Source organism: Chiloscyllium punctatum, chromosome 3 (assembly GCF_047496795.1).
Source record: "Chiloscyllium punctatum isolate Juve2018m chromosome 3, sChiPun1.3, whole genome shotgun sequence".
Taxonomy (NCBI): Eukaryota; Metazoa; Chordata; class Chondrichthyes; order Orectolobiformes; family Hemiscylliidae; genus Chiloscyllium; species Chiloscyllium punctatum.
In genome coordinates this window covers 106,206,708-106,217,681 of record NC_092741.1, presented here as the reverse complement: position 1 = coordinate 106,217,681, position 10,974 = coordinate 106,206,708, and the positions used below count along the sequence as shown (strand labels likewise).

Sequence of the window (10,974 nt, the reverse complement as noted above, 5' to 3'; positions counted from 1 at the left end):
CACCACTCTAATCCAGAATCTGGTTTCCTGCATCTGCAGTCATTGTTTTTACCTATTCCCTACAACTACCAGCCTCCCCCTTCACACCAACAGGAGCATACTGCCTCTGGATTCTCATTATCGAAGGCCTCCCACTTTCCAATGGTCCCTTTACCTACAAACAGCCTCTCCCAATCAACTTCTGAAAGTTATAGAGGAATGCAGCATGGAAGCAGACCCTTTGGTCCAACTCATCCATGCAGACCAGATATCCCAACCAATCTAGTTCCACCTACCAGCATCTGGCCCATATCCCTCCAAGCACTTCCAATTCATACACCCACCCAGATGTCTTTTAAATGTTGCAATTGTACCAGCCTCTACCACTTCCTCTGGCAGCTCATTCCATACACGTGAAAAAAGTTGCCTCTTAGGTCACTTATATCTTTCCCCTCTCACCCTAAACCTATGCCTCTGGTTCTGGACTCCCCCAACCCAGGGAAAAGACTTTGTCTATTTATCCTATCCATGCCCCTCATAATTTTGTAAACCTCTATAAGGTCACTCCTCAGCCTCTGGCGCTCCAGGGAAAACAGCCCCAGCCTATTCAACCTCTCCCTATAGCTCAATCCTGCAACCCTGGCAACATCCTTGTACATTTTTTCTGAACCCTTTCAAGTTTCACAACATCCTTCTGATAGGAAGGAGACCAGAACTGCATGCAATATTCCAAAAGTGGCCTAACCAATGCCCTGTACAACCGCAACATGACCTCCCAACTCCTGTACTCAATAAGTTCTTGCCTAATACTGGACGTCCTTTAATAAAATCCCAATAACCATTTATTTCTTATTTCTCAGTTCCACCCAAATAACTTCACTGTATGTATCCCCAGGAATATCCTCCCTAAGTACGACTGTAATTTAATCCCTCACCAAAAACACCATTCACCCTGCTCTCTTGCACCCCTTTCTAAGGCATCCATACCCTGGAACGTTACGCTGTCATCCTGCCTTTCCCTGAGCTACATCTCTGTAATAGCTATGATATTGCAGTCCCACATTCCCATCCATGTCCTGACATCACCTGCCTTACTTGTCAGGGTTCTTGCATTGAAATAAATGCAGTTTAATTTATAGCCTTACCCTGTACTCTGCCTTGCTGTTGCCTGCCTTGATTATTTGGCTTGCTTCTCTTCTCAACTATATCAGCCTTAGACTTATCTTCTCTCTCACTATGTCTTTGGGTTCTATCACCACCTGGCCCCACCCCTTTTACTCCTTTGAAGCCTCCTGAGTAGCACTAGCAAATCTTCCTGTCAGGATATTGGTCCCTTTCCAATTCAGATGCCACCTGTCCTTCTTATATAGGTCATTTCTACTCCAGAAGGGATTTCAATAATCCAAATATGTATCAGCTCCTCAGCTACGCATACATCTGCTCTATCCTCCTATTCCTACTCTCACTAGCACTTGGCACCAATCTAGATGTTACTACCCTTGAGTATTATTACTACTACTTTTTAACCCCCTGCTTAATTTCTTATATTCTCTCTTTAGAACCTCGTCCTATTCTGTTTCTATGCTGTTGGTGCCAATGTATACAAGAATGTCCTGCTGGTCACTCTCCCCTTTGAGAATATTCTGCACCGCCTCTGAGACATCCTTGATCCTGTCATCAGGGAGGCAACACACCATTCTGTTTGTGACATCTGTTGGCCACAGAAACATCTATCTGTATCCCTAACTAAAGAGTTCCCTATTACAATTGATCACTTGGAACCTGACATTCCCCTTATTACGGTAGAGCCAGTCTCAGTACCAGTAACCTGGTTGTCAGTGCTACATTCCCCTGAGAAGCATCACCCCCTATTTTTCTAAAACAGCATACTTGAGATGAGGATAGCCGCAGGAGACTCTGTACTACCTGCATAACTCTCTTACCTTTGAGAGATAACCCATCCCTCCCTGACTGTATCTGAGGTTTGTCTACCTTCCTGAAACTGCCTTCCATCACAGCCTCTAAATTCCTCATTGCCTCTAACTGCCACTCCAAGTGATCCATCAATCCGATAGGATTTGCAACTAAACGTGCTTCCTGCAGATATAATCATCAGGAAAATTGAAATTCTCCCTGATCTCCCACATCTGATAGGAAGAGCACATCACCCTGCTAAAGATCATCTCTGCACCTTAATTTACAGACCCAGAAACTAGTGGTCTTACTACTGTAAAGACACTGCCCTCGCATAACTTAATATATTTGTTTGAAATTTTTTAAAATTTAATCAAGAGACAGATCTCAGTCAAACGTAAAAGTCCTCATCATATTCACTACTTATAGATTTGCAAAAAAAATTAATATTTATAAGTTTTATAGGTCTGAAAACAAGCACATATCTGCTTCAGGCTCTGAGAATCTGACACTGTGAATAGCTCCAATAATGAGGTCTCTCCAAGGTCAACTGTGAAAGTTCACTGCTTGTTTTTTTTATGAACTGTAGAGCTGTTCGCCAGCCTCCCATGTCGTCTCTCCCAAAACTCCTGCTCTTTCTCTCTCTCTCTTTTTCCTCCTGTTTAAAGGATATTTTTTTTAAAAATATTAAATTCCAAAACAAAGCAAAAAACTTATAAAATGAGTAATTACAGGGGGATCCAAGATGGTGGTGATCTAAGAGGCTCACGTTGCAGAGCTCCGCATCACAACACAAGCCAGATGAACTTTTAGCCCGCCCAACCCGGACCACCGCGATATCCTTGAACTCTGGAAAGGTCGTGGAGTCCCAGGAAACTGTTGAAAATCAACTTACCTGGGTTTTCACCATCCAGGGATGCCGAAGGAGGCAGGGGGAGTGTCCAAGGTCAGTCCTCGGACCCTATTTCCTTCCAGGCCCTGGTGAAGGAGCTTGTGAGATCTTGCAAGATGTCGGGTAAGCTGATAGAGAAGAAGCTGGCCCCAATCTCTATTATGCTGTAGAAGCATGAACAGCAGCTGGAAGACCGAGAAAAAAGGACGGATGAGGTTGAACACAGAGTCACAGTGGTAGAAGCTGATACCAGTTCCCCCAAGGATAGGATCCAAGCCCTGGAGACGCAGGTCTGTAATTTGCTTGACCAAGTGGATGATCTCCAGAATAGGGACAGGAGAAAAAAATATTTGAATCATCGATCTGCTGGAGGGTAAGGAAGGTGAGCGGCCGATGGAATTTATTGAGGACTGGTTGCCAAAACTGCTTATAGGCTGGAGACTGTGTCACCTTATATTGTTAAAGAGGATCAGACGGGCTTCATAACGGGCCGCAGATCCTCCAATAGTGTTAGGAAACTGCTTAATGTAATTCAAGCATGTCAACAACAGTACAGGGGTAGGTGATTTCTCTGGAATCAGAGAAGGCATTTGAGTGGCAGTACCATTTTTATACTATGGAGTGGCTTGGCTTGGGTGAAACTTTTATAAGATGGGTGAAAGTTCTCTACAGTGACCCTGTGACTGCAGTCATCACCAATGGGATGTGATCAAGCAATAACATTTTTTAGGGGCAGCCAGCAGGGCTGTCCCCTTTTGCTACTGCTTTTTACATTGGTGATTGAACCATTGGCGGAGGCCATTCGTAGGGATCCTAATATATCAGCTCCAGAAGTGGGGTCAAAATTACATAAGATTTCATAGTACGCGAGCAATGTCCATTTTTTGTCAAATCCAGCAGTTTTGGTGCCTCACCTGATACAATGCATCGGTGCATTTGATACCTTTTCAGGGTACAAGATTATTCTTGCAAAATCAGAGGCTACGCCTATGAGTGGTCTTACGAAGGTGCTAGGTCTTGAGGATGAATATCGACTCCCATTTAAGAAGTCACAGGGGGGTTTTGTGTGTTTGGGCATATTCATTACTCTAGTTCTGGATCGGTTGTTCAAGCTAATTTTGTTCAATTATTTGACAAAATCAAACAAGACCTTCAAAGATGGGAGGCGCTTCTGGTCTCATGGTTGAGTCAGATAGCACTTATTAAGATGAATATTCTCTTCTGTTTGTTGTACCCTTTATGGATGCTCCCCCTGATTTTCGATAAGCAAACATTCAGGAGACTGAACGGCTGGTTCAGCTCTTTTATTTGACTTCATAAGCGGGCCCTCACTAAATTAGATAAACTGCAATTGCCTCACAGATTTGGGGGAGTGAATCTCCTGAACATTAAATACTATCAATTAAGCTCGCTTTTATCTTATGTGAGTAATTGGGCTTCTGGGGACCCTCTTTCAATATGGTTAGATATCAAATCTTCTCAGGTAGTTTGCCCCCTTACTAGCTTGCTGTTTTTTGACAAAATGAGGACAGTTAGGGACTATTGCCATAACCCAACAGTTATCAATACTGTTAAAGCATGGAGGGCAATTTGGCAGAGGGAAGGCAATATTGACAAAACATCTTCTCTTAGAGCTATAGTGGGTCTGCTGGGTTTTCAGCTGGGGATAGAATCAAACATTGGGCAGCTAGGGGTGTGTCTTGCATGGGTGATTTATTTGAGGGAGACACAATGATGTCCTTTGATCAGTTAACACAGAAATACAAGCTATCTAACAGGAACTTCTTTCATTTTTTTTCAAGTTAGGGATTTTATTTTCAAAATGACTATACTTTTGACTGATCACTACAAATCTGACATAGAAAGGAGGGTGCTCAGTGCTAAGAGTACACTTTCTGTCAACACTTTACATCATCAATTGCAGGGCGCCCCCTCAGATGAGTTTGATTGACTTTGCAGGGTATGGGAAAGAGAGCTAGGCGTTGAGGTCTCCTCAGAGGCATGGGAAGATATTTGGGAAAATGCAAGAAAGATATCAATTTGCAATAGGAACCATGCTTTACAGTGGAAGATTCTCCACAGGGTCCACTTGGCTCTGGATCATGTGTCAATATTTAAACCAGGGGTATCTTCAACAAGTCCCAAGTGCAAGATTGGTCCAGGCACTCTTACCCATTGTCTCTGGTCCTATGGCTTCAAACATATTGGAGTGCTGTGGCGAGTGCAATGGAAGGGATTTTGGATGTAAAGGTGGAGAAGGACCTCATCTCTCTTCTTCTTGACCTTCCCAGTCTGTTTCCAAAGGTGCACATAAGACATTTCAACCTCCTCACTTTCTGCACAAGAAAGAATATCTTGTTTAGTTGGGTTACTGAAAATCCCCCAGTCCCCTTAGATTTTCTCACAAATATGGGTACACCACAAAACTGACCATTTCTATAAGACATGACAGCCCTTTTTGGAATACCTGGACACAGATTTATCTACCATACTAATAAGGGCTTTTATATAGCCGTAACGATTGTGCTTTACGAGTCCAATATCCTGCAATCGTATGAGTGTTTTGTTTGGCTGAGCTGAATTATTATTATTTATTAGTTTGTTGTTGGTAATTATTTATTTAGTTAAGTAGATAGTGGGTTTTAAAATATATATTTTTCTATATATATTTATATATTTGTACATGAGATCAAGTTGGTTTTTATTTACTTTTTTGGTGTTCTTGTATTGTTTTGAATTGTATTGTTTTGTATTTGTTGTAATATTTAAAAAATTATTTTTCAATAAAAATATATTTTAAAGAAAAGAGTAATTATTGCAATTAAAAATCAAGGAAGTCAGCTACAGCACTGAAAAAAACCTCAAAAAAAAGGAGCAGCTCCTGCAGCCACAATTCTCTCCCATCCACCGTTTTTACCCATAGATGGTCAGAGTCCAGAAATAGCAGTAACAGTTTAAGGATACGTGCTAGCCATTTTAGGGAAAAGATGGAGACATTTCTTTACCCAGAGAGTGGTGAGCATGTGGAATTCTCTGCCACAGAAAACAATTGAAGCCACAACTTTGAAAATTTTCAAGAAGGAGTTAGTTCTTACGGCTACAAAGATCAAAAGTTATGGAGTCAATGCAGAAACAGGATGATAAGACATGATCATATTGAATGGCAGAGCAGCTTTGAAAGGCAGAATGGCTGACTCCTGTTTCTATTTTCTATGTTATTACGGATGGGTAATTCTGTGTTGGTTCCACAGTCTGATGACTGTAGACATATTTGTTTCAGAATGTGACATTTAGCCTTATCAGTTGATAATCTGTGTTTAGCTAGTCCTTTTACAGTGTAAGCACAGCATTTCTGACAATGATCCTCAAGGTCCATCATCCTCATCAATTTGACAATACTATGAATGGTGACCAAGAACACTGTTACACAGTTTCAAATCATTGGACCTGTGGTTTTCAAAATACAAAATATCTGCCATGACTGAGTCCTACAAAAAATTGTTGTGGCAATAGTTGAGTGTAATAAACCCCACGGAAAGAGTCTATGAGTCATTGTAAATGGAGAATTTGGCAGGGACTGGTAAAACTGTTATTTGCCACTTTTTTCAGTGGAAGGATGTTTGCACATGTCCCAATATCCAGTTTAGCAAATAGTTTACATTATCTCTGCAACTATTGGCATAAAATCTAGATGGTGGCAAAAGATTGTTGCTAGCACAGTACCAATACATTCTTCAATGTTCACTGTGGCAAATTTATGCTCAGTTTGTGTGTTCATAAAGCCATAAGATATGGGTTAAAAATCACACAACACCAGGTTATAGTCCAACAGGTTTTATTTGGAAGTACTAGCTTTCAAAGCACTGCTCCTTCATCAGGTAACTAGTGGGGCAGGATCATAAGACACAAAATTTATAGCAAAAGATCACAGCATCATCAATTAAAATGATATATTGAACAAACTTAGATTAGAATGGGTTGCAGATTTCCATTCATTAATATGTAAATCCCAGAACTTCTTTTAAGTCACATTCTCGAGTTAACTTAAAGTTTTATTAAAAAAATGACATTTCAGCTCAGACAATGTATTAAAGGTGTGAGGTTAGAGTCTGTCTGTATCCCAATCTTGAGCCAGAATGATTCTATTTCTAAAGTAGGAATTTATGAAATGTTACATGGATTAACTGTCTGCAGGTCATGTACTTTTTAAGCAAAATAGAATGTATCTGCAAATACAATTCTGCAAATACAAATTCACCCCATTGACATGTGTGTTGTGCGTGGTGTGCATGTGAGTGTAAGTACGCATGAGAGAATGTATGTTTGCATGTGTGTGTGCTTGGTAGAATGTGTGCGTGAGTGTGACAGAGTGAGACAGGCAGAGTGTGCATGGGGGTTGTATGTGTGTCTTAGAGAGAGCATGTGTATGAGAGAGGGTCTGTGTGAGTGTGTGAGTATGTAAGTGTGCGTGTGAGAGTGTATAGTGTAGTGGGGTCACCTGTAGGATAACATAAACCCAGGATCCTGGTTGAGTCCATCCTTACAGGTACCAAACATGGCTATCAGTCTCTGTTCGGTCACTCTGCATTGTTGCATATTTCAAAATCCATCTCGGTGGTTGGTCACCCAAAGATCCAAGGCCGAATGTCCCTGACTGCTTAAGTGTTCTCTGACTGGGAGGGAACATCCCTGTCTGGCAATTGTTGCACGGTGTCCATTCATCTGTTGTCATAGCGTCTGCTTGGTCTCACCTTGTGGCATCCTTGCCTGCAGCGTATGACATAGACAACATTGACCGAGTAACATGAGTACCTGTCGTGTACATGGTGGTTAGTGTCCCCATGTGTATTGGTGGTATCCATGTCAACACTCTGACACGTCTTGCAGTGGTTGCCATGACAGGGTTGTATGATGTTGTGGTCGATGCTGTCCTGAAGGCTGGGCAGTTTGCTGCAAACAATGGTCTGTTTAAGATTTGGTGGTTGTTTAAAGGTGAGAAGTGAAGGCGTAAGGAAGGTCTTGGTAAGGTGCTTATCCTCATTCCCTGAGCTGAGATGTCACCTTTTTTTTATAAAGCCTTAAGTTATCTCGAGAATGTAATTTAAAAGAAGTTCCAGTATTTACATATTAATGAACCAAAACCTGCAACCCATTCTATAAGATGAAAGACTTAAAACAATCTAGGTTTGTTCAATATATAATTTTAATTGCATGACACTGTGATCTTTTGAATTGAATTGAATTTATTGTCACGTGTACTGAAGCACAATGAAAAGCTTTGTCTAGCGATCAATACAGGCAGATCACAGAGTTAAGTTGCATAGATAAGTAATTAATAGGTAAACAATGGCAAAACCAAAAAAACACAGGTACAGGCGAATGTTAAGAGTTTGTGAGTCCATTCAGTATTCTAACAACAGTAGGGTAGAAACTGTTTCAAAACCAGCTGGTATGTGTGTTCAGGCTTCTGTACCTTCTCCCCGATAGTAGAGGTTGTAAAAAAAACATTCAACACCAGGTTATAGTCCAACAGGTTTAATTGGAAGCACACTAGCTTTCGGAGCGACGGTCCTTCATCAGGTGATAGTGGAGGGCTCGATCGTAACATAGTGTTACGATCGAGCCCTCCACTATCACCTGATGAAGGACCGTCGCTCCGAAAGCTAGTGTGCTTCCAATTAAACCTGTTGGACTATAACCTGGTGTTGTGTGATTTTTAACTTTGTACACCCCAGTCCAACACCGGCATCTCCAAATCATAGAAAAACATTGCCAGGGTGGGATGGATCTTTGAGAATGCTGGCGGCCTTTCCTTGACAGTGGGCCTGATAGATGGATCTATGGATGGGAGGTTGGCCTTTGTGATTGTCCGGGCTGAGCTCACCACTCTGTAAGTGTCTCCGATCTTGAATGGTACAGTTGCCATACCAGGTAGTGCTATATCCAGACAGAATGGTCTTGATGGCGCACCTATAAAAGGGTATTCGCCATCATGCCTAATTTCCTCAGCTGCCTGAGGAAGAAGAGATGTCATTGGGCCCTTTTAACCAGTGCATCCACGTGAAGAGTGCAAGAAATATTGTTATGGATGACAACTCCCAGGAGCTTGACACTCTCCACTCATTTCACCACTGTGCTGTCAATGTGTAGGGGTAGCATGGGTAACATCCCACTGAAAGTGAATAATGAGTTTACTATAAACTCTTTTGCTATAAATTCTGAGTCTTATGATCTTTGGAAGCTAATACTTCCAAATAAACCTGTTGGGCTATAGCGTGGTGTTGGGTGATTTTTAACTTTGTCCACCCGAGTCTAATACCAGCGCCTTCACGTCATAAGATGTGGGAGCAGAAGTATTCCATTTAGCTCATCAAGCCTGGTCTACAATTCAGTGAGATTGTAGTCAGACAATACAGTTTGGGTGGAAATTGTGTGGTTTATGTTTTGAGGACGATTGGTGTGAGTTCTTGGTCTGTGGAATGCTGTACCATTCTGGCCTCTGAGATGGGTTCTCAGGAGGTCAAATCACATTTTCAAGGCTTTCTTTTCTACATTGACACTTCCATACTTCATTTGTACCACTGTTTGGCATGCATCATTAAAAGCCTGATAATATCCAGATATCTCATAAACTTAATAGAGCTTTTTAAGGAAATGACAAAGAAGATTGATGACCGCAGAGTGGCAGATGGCATTGACTTTAGTAAGGCCTTTGACAAGGTCACTTGTGGCAGGCTGATTCACATTTCCAATCAGAAAAACATCCACAGTTATTCTGTTTTCTATAACTAAGCAAGTTCTGTATCTATCTCACCAGCTCACCACAGATTCCTTGGAATTGTAATTTCTATAAATGATTTTGAGGAGAATGTAGGTCACCTTATTAGTAAGTTTGTAGATGATACAAAGGTAAGGGACCCTGCGGATAGTGAGGATTTCCAGATGATATTGATGGGTTTGAAACTTGGGTGAAGAAAAGGCAGATGGAATTTAACCTGGACAAATGTGATGTGATGCATTTTGGAAGGTAGGAGGGGGGTATACAGTTAATGGCAGAATCTTTAGAAGCATTAACATGCAGAGGAACCAGGAAAACCGGTCCACAGTTCCCCGAAAGTGACAATACAAGTGGATAACGTAGTCAAAAGGCATATGGCATGCATGCCTTCATCATTTGGTGCATGGATTATAAAAATTGGCAAGTCACATTGTATAGATCTTTGACAAGGCCATACAGTATTGCATATAGTTCTGGTTACCAGAGCATTTGCAGGCTTTGGAGAGGGTTAAAAGATGATTTACCAGAATGTTGAACAGATTGGAAGGTATTAACTATGAGGAGAGGTGGAACAAACTTGGTTTGTTTTCACTTCAACGTTGAAGGCTGAGAGGTGACCTGATAGAGGTTTACAAAATTATGTGAGATATGGATTGAATAGATAATCAGAATCCTTTTCCAGGACAGAAATGCCAGTTGCCGGGGACATAGATTAAAGGTAAAAGGGAGAAAGTTTAAAGGAGATGTCAAAGGCAAGTTTTTTTTATACGGAGGGTGCTAAGTGTGCTACCAGACAAGGTGGTAGAAGCAGATACAATAACAACATTTATGAGGCATCTTTACAGATACATGAATAGGCAGGGAATGAAGGGGCATGGACCTCATTGAGGCAAAAGGTTTTTAGTTTAGAAAACATGTTTTGTGTTGTCACAGGCTTGGTGGGTCAAAGAGATGTTCCTGTGCAGTACTTTCTTCTTTGTTCTTTGATCTCTCACTGACAGCTATCTTTGTCCTTGACAAAATCTGGACAAAGGTGACATTGTTTATGCACATATATGTGTTACACTTTATTACAATATTTCATGGAGTCATAGAATCAGAGTCACACAGCATTGAAACAGATCCTTCTGGTCAACCAGTCCATGCCAATCATTAACTCCAAACTAAACCAGTATCTCCTGCTTGATCTTGGCTCATATCCCTCCAAACATTTCACTTGCATAAAGAATCTTAATATTAATTTTTAATGTACTGAAATTAATATTAATTCTGGGTTAGAACGTCATTATTGATGTGTTCAATTTCACAGAAAACAACAAATTTTAAAAAAACCTTAGCAGAGGATGGTTTCGATCCATCGACCTCTGGGTTATGGGCCCAGCACGCTTCCGCTGCGCCACTCTGCTTCTGA

At 41.2% G+C, this 10,974-nt stretch overlaps 1 non-coding gene across 1 annotated transcript; it reads right to left on the bottom strand.

Annotated features, from left to right (window-relative positions):
* Nucleotides 1-10,897: 10,897 nt before the first annotated feature.
* On the bottom strand, nucleotides 10,898-10,969 carry trnam-cau (transfer RNA methionine (anticodon CAU)). The gene has a single exon. It is a non-coding gene; the product is annotated as a tRNA-Met (tRNA).
* Nucleotides 10,970-10,974: the final 5 nt, after the last annotated feature.